Source organism: Chlorocebus sabaeus, chromosome 13, assembly GCF_047675955.1.
Source record: "Chlorocebus sabaeus isolate Y175 chromosome 13, mChlSab1.0.hap1, whole genome shotgun sequence".
Classification (NCBI taxonomy): Eukaryota; Metazoa; Chordata; class Mammalia; order Primates; family Cercopithecidae; genus Chlorocebus; species Chlorocebus sabaeus.
In genome coordinates, this window is record NC_132916.1 from 2,433,265 (window position 1) to 2,453,572 (window position 20,308).

The 20,308-nt window shown below is 46.9% G+C and overlaps 1 long non-coding RNA gene across 1 annotated transcript; it reads left to right on the forward strand.

Moving 5' to 3' along the window:
* Positions 1-500: 500 nt before the first annotated feature.
* On the forward strand, positions 501-19,843 carry LOC119625245 (uncharacterized). Its single transcript, XR_005241358.2, has 3 exons — positions 501-1,085; positions 14,820-14,894; positions 16,500-19,843. It is a non-coding gene; the product is annotated as an uncharacterized lncRNA (long non-coding RNA).
* Positions 19,844-20,308: the final 465 nt, after the last annotated feature.

Below are 20,308 nucleotides of genomic sequence, written 5' to 3' on the forward strand. Positions count from 1 at the left end.
TCCCATCCCCCCAAGAGCGGTGGGGCCAGGGAGGCAGCGCAGGCTGGGCTCTGTATCCTCTGCTTAGTGATTGGATCCCCCCGACCTCACAGGCCTGGCCCACCATCCCCAGGAGGCCAGGCTGTCTCCAAAGATGTGGATGAGAGAGAGACAGAGACAGAGATGCAGAGAGACAGAGAGAGATCGAGGCTGTTTACTGCTCACTTGGGTCCAGGCCCCTCCAGCCCCTGAGCCACTGGCAGGGGCGGCAGGCCCAGTGCAGAAAGTTTAATAGGCATGAAAACAGGACGGAAGAAGAAAGCAGCTCCCCTCCCCCCTAACCCCGTACAGAGCAGAGGGAGGAGGATTCGGACAAAGAGAAAACCCCCCTGTGGGGCAGAAAAGGGGCTGCTTCTATTGGGATGCTGGAGGAGGCGGTGTCTGGTTTGCATAAGGCCAGGGGATTGGCTTGACCAGGTGTGTCATTTACATAGCCTGAGAAAAACCTGGCCCTCCCACCTTAGTCCTTTAATATGCAAATACGCGTCTCCATGATGTTCCCAACACATAGTGTTATCTGGAGGTGGCCATGAACTTGGTACACGTGCTGGCAAGGAGAAGACAGCGGGAACTGCCTTATTGAGTGACCCAGTTTCTAACGGCCGGCATTTGCATCTCAAAGCTTGCCAGTCCGGCCCTTTAAGCTGCCTTTTCTTTTAGAAAAGAGATGGTTCCGGTGTTTTTTATTACAGGGAAATTTACACCGAGAACCTTTACCTTTACTATCTGCCTAAAAATTATTTCTGAATAACTCTTGTATCACAGGGTCTTGGCCTTTGGAGCCAGCAGGGCTGAGGTTCCATGGAGCTGGGAGTGAGGCCTAGCCTGGGACCCCCGCCTGGGCTCTATGCCTGGCCCCCGCTCACTTTTCTGGAGCCCTTGGCTGGGGCATTGGGAGACACAGTCAGCAATCCTTTAAATTCCCGTTTTCCTGCATGTGTCCCTCCTTGGCAACGGGGCAGGAGAAACAATCCCACGTTGGAACCTGGCCCTTTGCCTCCTTGCATGGAATATGAACATTGCTCCGGAATCCACAGTGATCAAAGGTGGGTACCATGTTTATTTTACTTTAAAAGATCTTTTCCGCTAACAAGCAGCATTTCCTTCAAGTTAGTCTGAGTTAACAGAGCTTTACTGTAATGTATTTGTTCAAGCTTATAGAGGTAGATTTATGCTTTCATTTTTCTCTAGAGATGTCTGTTTCCTAGAAAGGGTTTAAATCCTGAATTTAAAAAAAAAAATGCTATCTACCAGATGAAGAAATGACGCAGACTACCTCCAGCCTGGAATTGAATAAATGAGATTTTTGTTCAACCTCCAGTGACAGTGCAAACTCATGAGCAAGTTGCCCGCAGGAACACAACAGCTGCCACGTGGATTCCGCCTGAAGAGGCGTCCGCTGCCGTGAGTGACATTTATATAAAGCAACCATCAGTGCCGAGCCATGAACACAGCTTTCTCCTGGGAGCGCTCAGAGCCGCTGAGCGGGGACCGTCGGGTAGATGAGGGGAGTCAGGGCTGGGACGTGAGGGAGGGTCCGCCATGCTAGATAGACCTCAGCAGAAGCCAGGCAGAAAGGTCTGGAGTGTGAGGCTCGCTGTGGCCACAGCTCATGGCATGCCGGAGGACATAAGCCAAGGACAGGGGAGGGGGCTCCAGGAAGGAGGAACGGACTGTATTTCTCTCCCATAGACGCCGAGTCAAACGGCACTGACTGGTGGCCTTAACCAACAGATCAACCCGCTCACAGAACTGCAGCCAGAGACCCATGATCTTGGTTCCAGGTGCAGGCAGAGTGAGCTCCCCTGAAGGTCCAGGAAGGCTCCTTCCAGCCTCCTGATGCTCTGCGGGGCTCTAGGCCTCCCCTGGCTGCAGCCACACCTCCCGGCTCCATCTCCACACTGCCCTCTCTGTGTCTGTGATCAAACTCCCTCTGCCTTTCTCTCACCTGGGGCCTCTTATTGCATTTAGGGCCCACCAGGCAAATCCAGAATCAGCTCCTCCTCAAGAGCTCCCTCACCTAATCCCACCTCTTACCGTGTAAGATATTTGTCACAGGTTCTGAAGATTACGAAGTAAAAGTATATTGGGAGGGGTCATTGTTCAGGGCTCCACAGTGAGAAAATGAAAGAATTGGGCTTCTGCCCCCTATCCCTTGCTTAGAAAGATCAAACACAGGAGACCACGGTAAATGGTCCCTGAGCGGGTGGAGTTCTAACCTTCCTGTTCGTGAGTGAGCACAGGACTTACGTTGGTTCAGAGCCCGTGCAAATTGCCCAACAGGCAGAGGAAAGGGCTCACTGGTTCCATGTCAGAGCAGCCTTTCCTGTTGAGCTCTGCAGGAAAATGAAAGAGCTGTGGCCAGCGGCCCTGGCTCACCCGTCATCCGCCACGCCTGCTTAGCAGGCTGCCGCAGAGGGCCCTGGCAACCGTGCAGAATTGAAACACTTGTTACATAAACGCTGCTTGTGTTTTTTTAACTCAAAGAACCAAAACAAGTCACTGGATATTATCCCAACTCATTCTAAACGTAAACCCTTCTGAGGACGTGGCCTCCTTTGACCGGAGCCTCTGTCTTTCCTATGCCATCAGGTTGGTCTTTGCCAGCCAGGCTTTGTGTACTTTGATGATTTTTCATGCATAACTCATGAGGTGCCTGTGTTGTGATCCTCGGGTCAAACGCTTTCTTCCGAGCAGCACTGGGGAAGGGTGATCCTCCCAGGCCTCGATGGGGTCACAGAAGGCAGCTCCCGAGTTACAGGTAAAACCCCCAGAGGCACTAGATTAATTGCTCTGGAAATTGAATCCCTTCATTGCGTTTTTCCAAAAGAAGGCGAGTTTCTCCACTCCTGGTAATCATCGCCCCTGCTCTCCAAGCAGGAGAGAAACTTCATCATCCTTTCAGTGCCTGGATGCTGCCAAGACACTGGCCACAGCCATCTCCAGCTAGGAACTGACCTTGGCCTTCCCAAGAGCTCTTAAAGCCACGCCACCATCCCAGGCTTCTGGAAGGGCAGCCGGGGTGGGGACGGGGTGTGACCTGCTGGTTGCACTTGGCTTTCAGCAATAGACAACCTGGAAACCCTAAGGCAGCCCCACCCCGTCCCTGCCCAGCCTGACTTCGTACCTGAATCGATGTTTGAGTCACTCGATTCTCAGGCTCAGACATGGAGGCCTTAGGTCACTGACTTGCCAACACCATGATTGAGCTTGTGGAATTAATTATTTAACCGATGTTAACATCTGCTAGAAACTGTTTGCTCTTCTGATCCAAATCACTTAAATGGAGAGAGCAGGCTGGGAGAGACTATCCATTTTTCCTCTCCTGACACGTTCTTCCACCTCCAATGATTTCTTTTGTTGTTACTACCAAAGTATCTTCAGTATTTACACTGAAGACAATCAAAGAACTTCGGGGATTAGAAACAGGCTGAACTGGCTTAAAGCAGAAGGAAACACTGATAAATTCTCCCCAAATGCTTTTCTCACCTCACAAGCACCTAGAAGGTGCAGCTCTATGCTGGTTCCAGAGCTGCCAGTCCTTGGCGGGGTCTGATCTTGGTACCATGAGGAGGAACTCACACTTACCACCAGGGATTTCAACCCACGAACATGCATAGCAACTCTACCTCAAAACATTATTTTTACCCCATTTCGCACATAAGGAACTGGAGACTCAGAAAGGTTATTGCAAGTTCCCCAAGGTCACACAGCAGGTGCGAAGTGGAACTGAGATTTCAACAAGGTGCACCTGACTCGGAACCCGGTTCCTGGACCACACCACACCCATGTGTGTGCGTGAGTGTGTGCTTGCATGAGTATGGATGTGGTCTGCGTGTGAAAGTAGATACCAGGAAATGTACTGCTCTGGCTTCCTATTGGAGGGAAGTAGGCATATTTGAAGAAGTGATAAACCATGTTTAAAAACAATAAATTCATATATCTCAATGTTTTTCGTCTTCACCAAAATCAAAGAAAATAAAGGCAAACACTCTTAATGGTTGTTCAGAATCCAATAGTTTGTACCTCTATGGTCAAGAAGGGTGATTTATCTGTACCAATCCTTGTTTCTGAATCATTCCGTGTTTGGACCCGTGTTTTACATATCTTTCTGTCAACATTTCACAGTCATGCTTAGATTAAACAATTCTCGAGACCTAATCCATGTTGCAAAGAAATCTTTCAAAGAGCTGTACTGTCTGCTGCTGTCTTTATTCGAGGTATGAATCATGAATAAAAGGAGAAAGTCCATTTATTTGCAGCAGGGAGCCACCATACTGCACCCGGCTGGGGACATAGTTGTCAGAGGTTATCAAGGCTCCCAAGTCCTTCTACCCACAACCTAAACAAAGGAGTTTTCTAAAACACAGAAAAGTTACAGTATGTTGGCTCCTGTGTGTGCATGTGTGCGTGCGTGCACATATGTGCATGTGGGAGGGGTCCGTGTGTGTGTGTATGCGTGAGGGGGGTGCGTGTGTGTGTACGTGTGTGTGTGTCTGTGTGTGCACTGGGCTGCTTGCTTTATTCTTTGGCCAGGCTACTCTTTTTAAATCAATAGAAGGAAGGAAAGAGAATGGTCACGTCTGCTCCTGATGAAAACACATGTAAGGACCAGGAAACAGCTTCTGATTGAATTCAGATGCTTTAATCAATAATCATCCCCACCAGGAGGCACGATCGTCCGCTGCAGAGGCAGGGAAAGGAGGTGTCACCGTCCTGCCCCATCAGGGACCCCCCGACTCCTGCATCAGCCAGGGGCCCAGAGGCCAGGCCAGAACTGAGATGCCGCCATCCTGCCCCGTCAGGGCCCCCGACTCGGCTCCTATACCAGCCAGGGCCCAGAGGCCAGGCCAGAACCTCAGGTCCCGGGTAGGGTTGATCTAGAAGGAAAGGCAAACAGCCCATGGATGATGTCAACCACATTTCACAGGAACAGAAAAACAGTTTGACCTGGAGATGAGCTACCAAGACTCAGACCCTCCTGGAAGCAAACTCCTCAAAAGCATTGCTCCAAAACAGACAGAAATGTAAGGAAAGGGGAGAAGACGCAGAACGCTCTGGGCCGTGAGGCTGATTTCTTTCAAGTCACCAGCGTGCCCTGGACCTCGGCATGGCGCTGAGTGGCATCTGACAGGGCTGTATTTTTTGTTGTTGTTGTTAAATATAATATCCATTAGCACAGGGATATGACAACTGGACACTTTATCCACCCTGAAAAGAAAAGCAGCAAAATCCCATATTTATGATGCTTGTTTCTATAAATATTTTATTGATTTTATTTCGTAATAAAGATAGTGAATATTGGCAAAAAAAAGTTGTAATATATTAAATGCTATGAGAAAAATTACCTACAATCTCATTACTCAGAATCATAAAATGGTAACATTTTGATGTAAGTTGAGTGCATGTATGTGTGTCATCAGGCACACCCAGGGGTGCTCATGGCCACATACAAATAAATTCTCATACATTGATAGTGTTCCTAGAGTAAGGTGTACAGCTAACGTATCCTGAAAAAGTTATTAAATCGTGACTTTTAATAGCTGTGTAATGAATAGCCCACCCCATGTATCCCAGGTGCCAGTGTAGACATGGTCCAATCTGTTATGGTCAAACTTCTGCATTGTTTTTAATATTCCAGATAACTCTAAAATAATTATCATTATTGTAAAGTAACAATTCTGTATAGGAATTACTATAAAAGAAACTTATATTTTCAATGAAGCCTTGACTGTCCTGCCATTCCTGGCAAAGCAGGTGTGAAAACCCCGCCTACTGCAGAAGGCAGGACTCTGTGAGCCTGTCCGACTGCTTCCAGCGCTCTGGATTTTGCTAGCATGGCATTCACCACACTGGACTGTTAGGATCTGGTAGTTACTTTCTTACTAGACTGTGAGCTTCAGGAGGGCCGGATCCCATTCATCTTTTCACTGCTCCTAGTGCCCGTCCTGTAGAATCTGAGTACCACACGTTTTGTTTAACTCACAGGTATGTTTGTCAACTATCCACTGAGAGCACAGCATGTTCTGGGCACTGTGCCAGCTGCTGCGGACATGACAGGAGACGAGAGCATCCCTGCATTCTAATAGGGAGAGAGAACATTCACGTGCACAGACATACACATGTGTATATATGCACATTGTCCACACACTTGTGTTTATGTGCACACACCTGTGCATGTGTGTGCATGCACTCACACGCACACAGATACATGCACATGTACCCACATACTCGCATGTGACATACACGTTTACCATGCACACTCACATGTGCATGCACATATGTACTCACACACGCAACACATACCTACACATGTGCCCATGCACATGTGTACACACTCACACGACACATGCATACATGTGTGCCATGCACACTCACACGTGCACACACATGTACGTGCATTCATGTGGCACACACCTATGCATATGCCTGTGCACGCTCACATGTGCACACACATGACACACATACATGTGTACCATGCACACTCACACATGCACATGCATGTACATACATTTGTGTGACACGCAGCTACACATGTGCCTGTGCACACTCACATGTGCACACATGCATGCACACCAGCTGTGCTGGTGCTATGAGGTAAGATGCAGCACAGCAAGGGGACAGGCAGCAGCAGACCAGGGTGCTGCCATAGTGGGTGCTGAGGGAAGCTTCCCAGGGAGGTGACATTTAAGTGAGACTTGAGGGGAATGAGTGAGTCTGAGGAAGAATGTCCAGGACAGGAGGCTGCATGTTGGCATGCTGGAGCAGCAGTGAGAAAATAAGTGTGCACAGAGGGCAGAAGGGGCCAGGGTGAGGAAGCAAGCACAGACAGGCAGGCAGACACCAGGTCATGCTCAGCTTTCTGGGCCATGGTGAGGGCTAAGAACTTATTTGGAGTGATAAGAAGCCACTGGAAAGCTTTACATAGATGAACATAACTAGATTTAAAATGTTAAAGGCTGCTTGGCTGTTTGTTGAGAATAGGCTATTGGGGAGTGTATCAGTTATTCACTGCTGCGTAACAAATAACCCCCAAGTACAGGGCTTAACACAACAGTAAAAACCTGCTATGGACCGAATGTTTGTGTTTCCCTCCAACCTCACAATCATGTTGAAGCCCTAATCGCCATAGAGGGGTATTCAGAGGAGGGGCCTTTGGGAGGGAATTGGGTTTGGATGAGGCCATGAGTGTGGAGCCTCGTGATGGGATCAGGGCCTTTGCCAGAAGAGGAAGAGATCAGCACTCTCTCTTCACCCCGTGAGGACACAGCAAGAAGGGGGCTGTCTCCAAACAAGAAAGAGAGCACTCACCACACACAAATCTGCTGGCAACTTGATGTTGGACCTCTCAGCCTCTAGAACTGTGAGAAACAAGTGCTGTGGGTTAGGTCCCCAGCCTGGTATTTTGTTATAGCAACCCCCAGCTGACTGAGGTCCATCTTCACCTTGCACAGCTTCTGTGCACCAAGAACCCAGGAGCAGCTTAGCCAGACTGTGATGGCTCAGGGTCTCTCATGTGGTTGCAGGAAAGACATCAGTCTCATCTCAAGGCTCAGCTGAGGCTGCAAGATGCCCTTCCAAGGTGGTCCACCCACGTGGCTGGTGGACTGGTCCTGGATCTTGGCAGGAGGGCCCTGTTTCTCCCCACAAGAGGCTCTCCACGGGACTGCTTGAGCATCCTCACAACATGGCAGCTGACTTCCCCCAGGTACAGCAATCCCAGAGACCAAGTCAGGAGCTGCTGTGCCCTGTGACCTGGTCTTGGGAGCCATCTGTCACCTCTGCCAAGCTCCATTCATCACACACGAGCTCCAGTCCTGTGTAGGGCAGGCTGCAGGTGAAGGAATACCCGAAGGCAGGGGTACTAAGAGCTGTCCTGGAGGCTGACCACCATAGAGAGGGAAAGCAGGGGTGGGAGACTGGTGAGCCAGGTACAAGCAGAGTGTGGGAGCAAGACCCAGGGTGGTGCCAGTGAAGAGGACAGGAGTGGGTTGTCTGAAGGCACCATATGGAGGTCGAGTTAGCTGTGAAGTGTTGGCTGGGATTGATGTGGTAGTAAGAGATCATCAGGGATGATGCCAGCATCTTCAATGGGAGCCCAGTGGAAGGGCTATTTACTGAGAGAGGGAACTCTGGAAGAAAAGCACTTTTTAGAAACCACTTATTTTTTTGAAGTTGTATCTGTGTCCAGTGGTACTAGTTTTCCACGCAGATAGTTCATAACCAGGTCGAGTCAGGATAAGTATGCATGCTCCTTCTCTGAACACCTTCATCGTGGAAGAATTTGACGGGCTCAGCAGCAGGAAGACCAGATTCTCACCCCTGTGCTGTCCCTGCTTTGCACAAGCAGTTCATCCCCTTGCAGTGTCTCAGTTTTCTCACCAATAAAATAAAATGCTGAACCGGACGTAACGTTCTCTGAAAGTTTTTGACAAACGCCAAGAAGAATTCATTGCCGATAAGACTGTTACGCTTTGAAGCCTAGACTTAACATTATATGCATCTGTGCACATGGAGCAATTAGATTAATAAGGCAGAAAAATGAAATTAAGCTGCTAAGAAGCATTATTTAGATCTTGAAAACATTCTTATCTTTTGCATGGGTCTCTAATTTCAATCAATTGATTATAACAGAAAGATATAGATTGATCCATGACAGTCACGAAATAAACCTCTGAAGAGAGGAACCAAGCTCTGAGATTTGTAGTTTGGGCCCCAGTTAAAGTAGCATCAGCAAAACGGAGGAAGAGGCGGCTCCAAACTGTCCCCCTTCCCCTCCCAGAAACATCAAAAAACAACAGAGGCCTACAGCAGCCAAGCAAATGTTGACAAGAAACAGCAACTTGAAAACAAGAAGAAAGCTCTTTGGCTGCTTTACTCTTCCTGCCCCACCCGCTTGAAGAAGAGGCTGTCCGTGTTCCCAGGGTGGGAACCCAGCCCTCACGGTGGAGGGAGCACGCGGGCCTTCTTCACAAATCACTGCATCTGTGTGTTCTAACCTGGCCAGGGGCTACTAGAAGGATGAACACGGATGTTCTTTGTTTCACGTAAATAGGAACTGAGGCTGGAAAAGCTGCAAGCATGAAATCTGGAGCTGAAAAGTACAATGACTGAAATTAAAAATTCACCAGAGGGCCTCAGTAGCAGATTCTAACAGCCAGAAGACATAACCAGTGAACTTCAAGATAGGATAATTGAAACTATTGTCTAAAAAACAGGAAAAAAAAACCATGAAGAAAAATAATCAGGGCCTCTGGGTCCTGTAGGACACCACCACGTAGGCCAACATACATCATCTCTGACCACTATGAATTGAAGCTAGAAATTAATAACAGAAGTAAAACTGGAAAATATAAAAATGTTTGGACAATGTTTTAATTAACACATTTTTAAAGTATATATTTATGGTGTACAACATGATGTTTTATGGGAATCCTAGAAAAGAAAGAGAAAGGAGAGAAAGAATATTTGGAAAAATCATAGCCCAAAACTACACTGTTTATTCCTACATTGTTTAAAAGACTAACTCATTTAAAAATCATTATAAATCTTTGGAGGCTCACATATATAAATACGTAGTTTGTGACAATAACACAAATAGGGAATGGAGCTGCGTGGGGCAGAGTTTTTGTATCCTTCTTAAGTTAATGTCAATTTTAATTATTGTTATGAATTTAGAATATTAAATTTAATCCCAATAATAACACCAAAGAAAATATCCAAATAATGTCTATAGGAAATGAAAAGGGAATCAAATGGTTTACTACCAAAATAATGTCACAAAAGAAGGCAATAATTAAGGGAATAAAATGAAAATCTGTAACATACACAGAAAACAAATAGCAAAATGGCAGAAGTTCTTATCAGTAAAAATTTTAAACGTAAATGAATTAAACTGACTAGTAAAAAAACAGTGATTGGCAAGTGGATTTTAAAAATGATTCAAATATATGCTGTCTTCAAGAGGCTCACTTTAGCTCTAATAACACTAATGTGTTGCAAGTGAAAAACAGAAAAAGATAGTTCATCAAAATAATGACCAAAATAGGCTGGTGAGCCTGAGTTACTAACAGACAAAATAGGTTTTAAGCCAAAAACCATTAGAAGAGATAAAGAAGACTATTTATGTATTGATAAAATAGTCAATTCATCAAGAAAATGTAACAATGATAAAAATATATGCACCAAACAAGAGCCTCAAACTATATGAAGCAAGCATTGACAAAATTGAAGGGAGAAAGAGAGTTCTACAATATGAGCTGGAGACCTGAATACTCCATTTTTAATAATGTGTAGAACACCTAGTCAGAGATCAGTAAAAAGATAGAGGACTTAAAGTGTACTATAAACCAACTAGACCTAACAGACACATAAAGAACATGCCACACATCAACAGCAGAAAACACATTTTTCTCAAGTGCACACGGAACATTCTCCAGGATAAACTATATGTTAGGTCACAAAACAAGTCTTAATACATTTGAAAGGACTGAAGTAATACAAAGCATCATCTCTGCCCCTATGAAATGAATCCAGAAATCAATAAGAGAAGTAAAGCTGAAACATTTATAAGTATTTGAAAAACTTCTTAATTGACAGATTTTTAAAAGTATATATTTATGCTTTATCACATGACTTTTTTATATATGTATACATTGTAAAATGGCTAAATTGAGTTAATTAACATATGCACTAACTCACATACTTATCATTTACATGCAGAGAGAACACATGTTGTCTGCTCTCTTAGCAATTTTCAAATATATGATGCATTGCTATTACTATACAGTTAACCCTGGAACAACATGGGTTTGAGCTGCATGGATCCACTTAAAGGTGGATTTTTTCAATAAATACAGTTGACCCTCCGTATCCGTGGGTTCCACATTTGCAACCAAGTGAGGACAGAAAAGACGGTATTTGCAGGATGCAAAACCTGCAGATATAAAGGGCCAACATTTGGGGTATGTAGGTTTTACAAGGCTGACTGCCACACTTGAGTATGTGTGGATTGTGGTATACAAGGAGGGTCCTGGAAGCAGTCCTCTACATATACTGAGAAACAACAGATATCACCATATTATACAATAAATATCTTGTAATTATTCCTCCTGTATGACTGACATTTCGCATCCTTTGACCAATATCTTCCCAATCCCTCTGTATCCTCTAAGAACCACCATTCTACTCTCTTCTATGCATTTACCTTTTATAAATGTCACATATAAATGAGATCATGCTGGTTTTGTCTTTTTGTGCCTGGCTTATTTCACGTAGTATAATGTTCTCCAATTCCATCCATATTGTCACAAATGACAGAATTTCTTTCTTCTTAAAGGCTGTGTAGTATTCTATTGTGTTTATATAGTAACATTTTCTTTATGCATTTATCTGTTGGTAGACACTTAGGTTGATTTTAGAATCTTGGCTACTGAAAATAATGCTGTAATGAACATGGAGTGCAGATATGTCTTCAACATACTGATTTAATTTCCTTTGGATATATACTCAGAAGTGGAATTGCCAAATCATGTTCTATTAATGTTTTGAGGAAACTTCATGCTGTTTTCCACAATAGCTATACTAATCTACGTTCCCAGCAACAGTGTACAAGGCTTCCCTTTTCTCTTCATCTTTGCCAACATATAATCTTTTTGATAATAGCTATCCTAACAAAAGTGAAGTGATACTTCATTGTGCATTTTCTTGATGACTAGTGATGTTGAGCATTTTTTCATATACCTTTTGGCCATCCAAATGTCCTTTTGAGAAATGTTTGTCTTCTTTTGAGAAATATCCGTTCAGGTTTCTTGTTCATTTTCTAATCAGATTATTTGTTTTCTTACTATTGAGTTGTTTGAATCCCTCATATATTTTTGATATCAACCCATTATTGGATGTATAGTTTGCGAATATTTTCTCCTGTTCCATAGGTTGTCTCTTCACTCTGTTGATTATCTTCTTCGCTGTGCAGAAGCTTTTTAGTTTGATGTAATCCCATTTATCTATTTTTGCTTTTGTTGCCAGTGCTTTTAGAATTCATATTTAAAAAATTCATCGCCCAGGCCAATGTCATGGAGCTTTCTCCTTGTGTTTTCTTATAGGAGCTTTACAGTTTCAGTTCTTATGTTTAAGTCTTTAATCCATTTTTAGTTGATTTTTATATCTGGTGTGAGTAAGGGTCTAATTTCATTCTTCTGTATGTGGATATCCAGTTTTCCCAACACTTTTTATTGAAGAGACTGTCCTTTCCCCATTGTGTGTTCTTTGTTGAAAGTCAATGGGCTGTAAAAGCACGGATTTATTTCTGGGCTATTTTGTTCCACTGGTCTATATATGTTTTTGTGCCACTGCCATGCTGTTTCGATTACTATAGCTTTAAAAAACTGCTAGAACTAATAAACAGCTTCAGTACAGTTGCAGGATAAAAAATCAACACACTAAAATCAGTAGCATTGTTGTATACTAACAATAATATATTTTAAAAAGAAATTAAGAAAAAAATTTACAATGGCTAGAGAAATACTTAGGAATAAGTTTAACTAAGGAAGTGAAATATCTGTACACTGAAAACTATAAAACACTGGTGACAAAAACTGGAGAAGTTTTTATAAAAAGATAAAAAGATAGTCCATGTTCATGAATTGGAAGAATTAATATTGTTAAAATGTCCACACTCCACTCCCCAAAGCAATTAAAGATTCAATGCAATCCCTAACAAAATTCCAATAACATTTTTCACAGTATTAAAAAAAAAAAAAAACCCTTAATTTCTTATGGAAACACAAAAGACCCCAAGTAACCAAAGCAATCTTGAGCAAAAACCACAAAGCTGGAAAAATATCACACTGCTTGAATTCAACATGCGTGGAAATTAAACCATACACTCTTGACCACCATTGGATTAATAAATCCCAAGGGAAACAGCAAATCCCTTAAGGAAGCTCCAACCTGAGCCACAGGGTCCAGGTTACACCTGTACTTCTAGCATCTTGTAACATCTGTAACTTCTAACATCGTGTACTTCTAGTCTCCAGGACAGAGACAGGAAGTTTCCATTGTATAAGCTGCCCGGTTAGTGGTACTTTGTTGTGGAGGCCTGAGCCAGCCAGGACAGATCTCAAGTGCTCAGATAGGCTCTGGTCTCTCCTTGCCCTCCATTAGATTATCCCTGTCTGTGTTAGCTCCCTTCTGAGACTACCCGTCTCTTGTCCCTGAAAAATGGCAGGACCACATCCTGCTGCTTCACTCAGTTCACACCAAAGCCCCAGAATTAAAGCCTGATTCTGATTAGTCTGACTTGAGCAAAACATTCACGGTTGAACTAAACCCTTTCTTCAAAGGGTTCCAGGCTCGACCCCTTCCTCCCCTGGAGATGGAACCCAAATCCATTCCACTGCATGACCCGAGAGCAGGAGCAGGAGGAATCCCCCAAAAGCAGTCAGGGGCTGCCAGGAGTCGGATTCGTGGAGGCCAGGCAGGCACCAAGAGGGCACACGTCCACTGCTGTGCAGGAAGGTACATTCACAAAAAGGCAGGAATCTTGACTGAGGTACCACAACTGCATTCACGTTGCAATTTAAAGACCACTTGGGACATGGAATTCCAGGGAGGCCACCCAGGTCTGCCAACCACATTCCCCTCTTTCTTCCTGGTAACTAAATCAGCATTCAGCTGTCAGCTATGGAAGGAAAACGGTGACTGATTATTCCAGTTCTCTTCCGTTCCTAGCTTAACTGATTGACCTGAGTTGGGTGGAGGTCTTGGGTTTGAGGCCTCCCCACAGGTCTGTGGAGAAGAGGTTTGGATATCAGCAGGTCCATGTGCGTCTCTGAGAGGAGGGCATCCTCCCACCAGACGGGCGAGGCAGCAGGTGGCTACCTGGCTCTGAGCTCTGAAGCCCAGCCTGAGTGCTGAGGTCCTCCTGTGGCCGTCATAAAAACAGGCCGAGGCCAGACGAGGACAACAGTAAAGAAAACTGCATGCAAGACTCCACAGCCAGCAAGGGCTTTTGACCTTTAACCTCACAGACATACATGCACCTGAGTCAATGGCAGCCACCCACTCCCCCGTCCAAGTTCACCCGGAGGGACTCCACAGAGGCTTCTGGAATCAGCTTAGGAACTGAGGAAACAGCATTTCCGCTGACTCCTTTCATTCTTTTCTCCATTACAGAAACTTTGCTTCTTTATATGCTTTCGAATATTCACTTTGCAACCTTTATTTAAAATGGGGTGACCCAAAAAGGAGTACCTCTAAGTTACACCAAAGTGACTGAGAAAAACAGAGCCAGAGGGAGGAAACTGTGTTGAGTGCATCGTACCAGGCGTGGATTTTCTAACCAGGCATTTGAGGTGTTCTGTCGGTTGAACCCTCAGGACATAGAGGGCTGACTCTGACAGTATCCCAGAAGCACCTTGCTCTCTGGCTTTGGAATTTCAAACGCTGCTTATCCCGGAAATGCACAGAGCAGTGTGTACATTTGAAAAATGTTGTGTTGTGCTTTTCAGCAAATGTAGAAATTGTAGCGCAGAAAGAAAATAAAATCTCAGGACTCCAAACTCACTAAGACAAAGGGAGAAGCCAAGCTTTGGAACTGAGCCACACAAAACTGCCTGTCATTTTTGTACCTTCAAAGATAAAAGGCCACGTCCCTCCCTGGGGGGCCTCCTTCACAATTTGTTCCCAAGGAAATTCCTTGTGGGCCCCAAGATCTTTACCCTAAAACAGTTCTGTTGAATTTCACCCCCACAATGTAAATTACCAGGCTATCTTCACAGGTACAGGAGAAAGACGGACCAGGAGCCATCCCTCTGCCCACCTGAGACAAATGCCTATCAGTGCAGATCCACCGGGTGAGACAATGTGTAATTGACTATTCCTCTGCTGCCTCCTTTCATATGTAAAATGCAGATTCAGTGAATGCTGATCAAGGCCTCGAAAGAATACAGCCATTGCCCCTTTCTCCTATCCCCCTAAACTTTTTCCCCCTCTTTCCCCTATTGCCTACTCTTTCCGCATTAAATATCAAAGTCCCCAAACCCTCTTTGGACAAAGCAGAGATCTCAGATGTTCCTGCAGTTTTGTGTTCCTTTTTCCCAGGCACGTCTTCAGTCTCGGCAAAATAAACCTCTACATTGATTGAGACCTGTCTCGGATACTTTTTGTTTTTGATAGGTTACAACTGTGCCTTATGAGTTGTGCACCAATGGTTCATTTCTAATGTCATCATACTCGCAGCAGGATTGCCCAAGAAGTGAAAGGGCCTTTGCCCGGGCCTCAAGGGTAACCTGCAATGTTTTGCATTTTTCCAGGAGTTTGGTGGGAATAACTTGGACAGCCTTGTATGGGCCTGGCCTGGCACTGTGCCAGCCGCACCCCTCCCACTGTCTGCCTTAGGAGACATCCCTCCCCCTGCCTGCTTCTGTCCAGGGCTGTCCCTCAGATTCAGAGCTCACAGCAGCTCAGGTGCCACAGCCCTGCCTTAGGAGTGTCAGTGAAAACAGCCAAACTCTGTACAATATTTGGAGATTTATTCCGAGCCAAATGTGAGTGACCATAGCTCCTCACACAGCCCAGGAGGTCCTGAGAACATGTTCCCAAAATGGTCGGGGCAAAGCTCGGTGTTTATGCATTTTAGGGAGACAGAAGACATCAATCAGCACTTGTGAGGTGTACACCGGTTCAATCCAGAAAGGTGGGACAGCTCAAAGGGCGGGGAGGGCTTTTGGGCCATAGGGGGATTCAAAGATTGTCTGATTGACAATTGGCTGAAACAGTTTATCCAAAGACCTAGAAACAATAGAAGGCAGGGTCTGGGTCAGGACAAGGGGTTGTGGAGACCAAGGTTCTTATCATGCAGATGCAGCCTCCAAGTAACAGGTTTTAGAGAGAACAGATGGTTAGTGTTTCCTATCAGACTGAAAAGATGCCAGACTCTTAAACGATTCTCTCCTGGATCAGGAAAAAGACTTGGAAAGGGAAGGGGGTTCTCTAGAGAATGCAGACGTTCCCCATAAGAGGCAGCTTTGCAAGGACATTTTAAAATATGTCAAAGAGGCTGGGCACAGTGGCTCACGCCTGTAACACCAGCACTTTGGGAGGCCAGCGGGGGAGGATCACTTGAGCTCAAGAGTTCAAGAATAGCCTGGGCAACATAGTGAAACCCTGTCTCTACCAAAACTACAAAAACTTAGCCGGCTGTGGTGGCGCACATCCGTGGTCACGACCGCTTGGGAGGCTGAGGTGGGAGAATTGCTTGAGCCCGGGAGGTGGAGGTTGCAGTGAGCCAAGATCGCACCACTGCACTCCAGCCTGGGCGACACAGTGAGACTCCATCTTAAACAATAGATAGATAGATAGATAGATAGATAGATAGATAGATAGATAGATAGTAGTAATAAAATCTGTCAAAGAAATATATTTTGGGGTAAAATACTTTGATTTCCTTCCTTTCTCAGGCTGCTTAAGACCCCATCATATGTGTGAACCACCACGTGCTAATCCATCCACCCCCCGCTCACCCACCCATCCACCCACCCAGGAACACGTGGCTGCTTCCACCTTTGGCTGTTGGACACGGGGCTGCAGTGAACATGGGTGGACAGATATCCTTCGAGTCTCTGCTTTCACTGCTTTTGGGTCTACGCGCAGTAGTGGAATTGCTGAGTCAAGTTGTCATTCTACATTGAAATTTTTGAGGAGCCACCATCTTGTCTTATGCACCATCCCGCAGCCTGTGTAGCCCAACCTCTAGGCTTCCTCTGCGTGGACACTAAGAAGCTTAACACCATCAGGAACGTGCAGCGCTCAGCGTGGGTTTTAACTTGTCTCAGTTTAATGAGGATTACCTTAATTCAATACCAGTTCTGACTGCACAAGGGGGCCTGCCCTCTTCCATTCTCTCTGGCACAGAGACCCAGCAGCTGGGTCCTGGCTTCTCCAGCCCCAAAAGGCCTGAGCCCCCACCCTGGCCCATTCCCTGGTGCGGTGGCTAAGGAGGGCAGGTGGATGAGCTGCACCACTGGGCCCCAGTCAGGGCCTCCACCCCAGAATGTCTCGGGGTGGGGCCTCCACTCTTGGCACAGTCATCTGCACTTTATCGATGCCAAAGAGAAGCCACCAGGCTCAGCAAATGCCCTGCCTGCCTTTCACACGGGATCCCTGAGTGACACCTGTGCTGGGAGCAAACCCTCCTCTGAGACGGCGACACCATCAATCCTCAGCCTTTTAGTTCAGGAAAATATGTTCTTAAGGGATCCCCTCCCCAGGTGTCCAACGGGGGCTGCAGAGCAGCACCAAGGACTGTGTGTCCATGGGCAGTGTGGACAGTGGAAGCATCCTAAACTCCCAAAGGATGCCTGGGGTGAGGCGAGCCCTGAGGGGTGAGGGAGAAGGGAGCATGGTCAGCTTCTCTACCTCTTTTCCGTGCATCCTCTGCAGGCAGCTCTTGAAGGCAGGAGCTGAAGGCTTAGTGCTTTGCAGGACCAGCTGTGATGGTCACTGGCAGACAGCACCAAGTGACCTGCGCACAGGACTGAGGGAGGCCACTGGGCAGGGCTGAGGGCATCCTACGAGGGCCACCTGCACAGGGGGTCCCTCACAGACACCTCGGGCCTTAGAGTCCCAGTAGGAGAGTCTTCCAAAGAAGTGAGGGGAGACGCCAGAGGTGACGGTCAGGATATGCACACCACGTGAGCCGCCACCACGGAGTGCACCTGCCATTCTGCGGGAAGGGTGGCCGGTGCCCCAAGTGGGCTCCTCCCTGGCCACATGTCCCTCTGTTTCCCCATCTGAAAAATGGGCAAGACGACAACGGCCCCTTCCTCACAGGGTTGCGGGGGGATTATCCGGAAAGCACATGCTGCCACTTGTAACGAGTGAAGGGGCCAACACACCGCAAGCCGGGCGCCTCCAGCCAGCTTCCCTTCTGCAGGAAATTCACAGGACATGAGACAAGGGCATCAACCCCATCTCTCTCCTGCTTCCCGAGGGCTGCTCTTCCTGAATGCCTGTTATAAGATCGCGAGTCCCCTCAATCACAGAAAGAGTAAGAGACCGTGGACCCCACGGGGCCGGTTCTCTGCTTTGTAGTCTTGCAGCGGATAGCAGTGCTGAACCTCACACCGTGGAGCGGCTGAAATACATGGGCGCTGAAGCCAGGAAGAGGCCGATCTGTTCCTGGGATTCCTGGACTCAGCAGGGCGGGGAAGGGACCACAGCAGAAGTCCCTTCCCACCCTCCCCACCCCATGGGCCCTGCTCGGGAGTGAAGGGGTCACCGAGCTGTTGGGGCCGTGCTGGCCCCCAGGCTGGCCGGGCTGTGGCCTCTGCTTGTGAGATCTCAGAGAGTGTGTCATTCACGTCACTGGGGGATACAAATCTGCAATGGATCGTGTCGTCCTTGAGGGCCTCCACCCCCACAGCGAGAAGCATGTTTGTTTGGTCCACTCACTCAGCTCACTGCAGCCAAATCATCTTCACCTGCTCGGGCAGCACGGGGTCCTCAGGTGGAAGCTCACCGTGTTCAGTTCCATCTGATGCATGGGGAGGGGCTTCCGAAAGGCAGAGGAGTGGCATGGACTTGCCGGGGTCTGGTGTCTCTGGTCTCCTGGCAACATCTCGCCAGCCCTTAAGCTCACCTGGGCATTCACGGCCAAGCACAACTGGAGGCCACGCGGCCCATTCCCTGGTCCAGCCTGGGCCTGAGCCCACGGAGCCGCTGGCTGCAACCCCATGCCGCTCAGAGCCTTGCCTCTCCTGCTCCTCCCCCGCATCCTTTCTTCTCGCAGCAGCTTTTCCTCCCCACGCCACCACCATGTGGCACCGAACCTGGTGGGAGAGTTCCCAGCATCGCTCTATGCTTGTCTAAAGTCCTCTCAGTTCTGAATCTCGAATTCTGAATCTGGAGTTACTACGTGTTTGGTTGCCAGCTGGCCCAGGGCAGGGGAACGCGTTCACGTGTTCCGGGGAGGAGACGGGGCCACTGCACTCAGCCACGTTAAGCAGAGTTCATCTGGCGAAGGAGACAACTTTCTCCTCAGTCTGGGAGTTTTCTGGGGGAAAAAAAAGTTTTGTGCATATTGTTCTTTGTATTGTAATACAATAGAAAGTCGAATACCTTTTTAACAGCGTGAAAACGTCCGTCACGATACTGCAGGTTGATCTCTTGCCCTCTTCCTGCCTTTCGTTTGGGATGGCTCTCAGGAAGTCACGGCCAGCTTCACGTCTTTGCGCTGGGTAAACACACGGGCTATTTATGTTGGCACCAGCAACCATACCTGCCACAAGCTCAAGTGATCTAAAGCCCTCTGGGTCTTCTGGGCACAATGTACTATTGACTCGAAATTCTACCTAACAGCACAACCTGCCTAGGTAGGAAACAAAGCTCTAAAAGCCAAATTCACAGGCACGGATTGCTCAACTTCACGGACTGTTATCTGGCCTGTACATTAAAGAAAAGCTGGTGCCCTTGAGCAATAGCAAGAACTTGATCCGTTTAAAAATCAAGCTGAAGAGTTTCAGTCAATAAATACGCTTTTAAACTAAAAATTTAGTAATAAAGCTTTTATAAGAACGTGTCCAGCCTGGCGCGGTGGCTCAAGCCTGTAATCCCAGCACTTTGGGAGGCCAAGACGGGCGGATCACAAGGTCAGGAGATCGAGACCATCCTGGCTAACACGGTGAAACCCCGACTCTACTAAAAAAAAGTACAAAAAACTAGCTGGGCAAGGTGGCGGGCGCCTGTAGTCCCAGCTACTCAGGAGGCTGAGGCAGGAGAATAGCGTGAACCCGGGAGGCGGAGCTTGCAGTGAGCTGAGATCCGGCCACTGCACTCCAGCCTGGGCGACAGAGCGAGACTCCGTCTCAAAAAAAAAAAAAAAAAAAAAAAGAACGTGCCCATCACATCACCATGCTTTTTTAGCAGCCAGCAATTTAACATCTATGGCAGAACAAGGAAAACAATTAAAATAGTCAGGAGACATGGATTAAAATCTCAGCTTTGACTCTACCAAGCATTTGATCCTGGCCTTTCAGTTTCTGTAAAAGGGGGTGATGGTGCCCACTTCCAGGCAGATGTGAGGACTTGAAGAGATGAAAGATGCCAGCCCCCGTCCCAGGGCTCAGAATCTAGAAGGTGCCCAATCCGGTCTCCTTTTTAAGGTCTTAGCAGACAGAAGCTGTGGTCTCTGAGGAATCTGCATAGCCCCAACAGGAATCTGCCTCCCATTCTAACTCACAGGGGAAGACGGGAACTGCGGGGTGACCAG